Source organism: Echinops telfairi, unplaced genomic scaffold (assembly GCF_000313985.2).
Source record: "Echinops telfairi isolate 266 unplaced genomic scaffold, ASM31398v2 ScPeMD7_7468;HRSCAF=8506_0, whole genome shotgun sequence".
Lineage (NCBI taxonomy): Eukaryota > Metazoa > Chordata > Mammalia > Afrosoricida > Tenrecidae > Echinops > Echinops telfairi.
Genome location: NW_022111369.1, coordinates 71,334,775 through 71,336,401, shown reverse-complemented (window position 1 = coordinate 71,336,401; position 1,627 = coordinate 71,334,775). Strand labels below are relative to the sequence as shown.

The window sequence follows — 1,627 nt, the reverse complement described above, 5'->3', positions numbered from 1 at the left end:
GATGAACATGATTGTGCATATATGAATTCATGGCATTTCTCTTATTTAGCTACAATATAGACCTAGTGAGGTAAGACTATTGGGTGGTATTCAATTGATTTCTAAATTCTTCTCATACATTTGAAAAATAGGAATCCAAAAAAGGAATTTTATGACTTTATGCATGCAGAGACAGTAGGGAAGACATGAAAAACCAGCTGCGCAATGATATATAATTTTAGAGATAAAAAATTCTAAATTTTTAAGGAATTTCTGTACATTTTTCACAGTGGTTACACCATTTTACAATATCACAATCAATATATGAGAGTTTCAATCTCACCACAGGTTCATGAGATATTTTTAAAAATAGTATCTCAAAATATAAATAAATAAATATTGTCAACATAGGGCAAAGACTATTGTTGTACAGAGTATCCTAGATATAATTATCATGAAAACATTATTGTATTTATATAAGTAATTGATAAGAATGGCAAAAAAATCACTATGATTAAGATTTTATCCAAAGATCTACTGTTTATGAACTACCAAAAGACAAAGTACATTAGTCTTTTTCTTAGGATTTTCAGAGAAATAGTAAGGAATTGTAAAATGTGTTTTAAAGAAAAGCAGCAGAACACACATGCTATTAAATTTTCTAACAAAAATGTATCCAATAATGTTTACATAATTTATATAATTATTTTTATAATGATAATATAGTTATCTTCATATTTTAAACATTTGCTAAGCCTAAAAAGTAAGCCCCATACTAAACCATCGGTATATCGAAAACAGATTTTAAACTAGGAATTCTAAAATGCTAAAGTAAGAACACAAATAGCATAATGATCTAATTAAAAATCTAGAATTCCTGGCTAAGGAAATTAATGCACAAGTGAAAACAGTTTAAATCAATATAGTGAATATGAATATTAGATAATAATTTCAAAAAAGAACAACAATTCTAATGATAATGGCAGTAAGTGTATGTTTCTCATTGGGGTGTGTGTGCGGAGGAAGTTACCAAATAATCACAACCATCCAAAGGACAGAAACTGTATGTATGTATGTATTTGTGTGCATGTGTATACACACACACACATATATATGTACATATATACATATAAGTGTGTATATTTATATATGCATGTATTTGTATATGTGTGCTAAATATGTACATACTGTGTATATATATCAGATAGATAGACTTATTGTATGTGTGTATATTTAATATATATGTTAGAATTAGTCATTATAGCCTCATTCACAATACGTATTGAAACAGGCTGTGTGACATGAAATATAATGGACACTGGGCTTCAAAATAGAATTAATATTCACTAACTTCACACATTCCCAGTTTTGTGTGGAAATTGGTTATATGTTGTCTTGGGACATGTTTATATATACATTCATTAATTGTTTGATCATATTTAATAATAATATGTCCATTAAAAATGACACTGAACACAATGATTTCAAAATAGAATTAATTGCATGTCTCATTATTACTATATTACATACTAATTGTAGACTTACATTAGCATATTACATAAATATTATATAGTATGTATATCACTAAAATATACATAAGTGGCTTTGGAAGTGGTTTATAGTGCATTCTTTAAATACATATGTTTTC

The 1,627-nt window shown here is 27.0% G+C and overlaps 1 protein-coding gene across 1 annotated transcript in view; it reads right to left on the bottom strand.

Moving 5' to 3' along the window:
* The window catches only part of EPHA5 (EPH receptor A5), a 317,049-nt gene that overhangs the window by 203,111 nt on the left and 112,311 nt on the right, over positions 1-1,627 (bottom strand). The gene's annotated exons all lie outside the window — the stretch shown is intronic.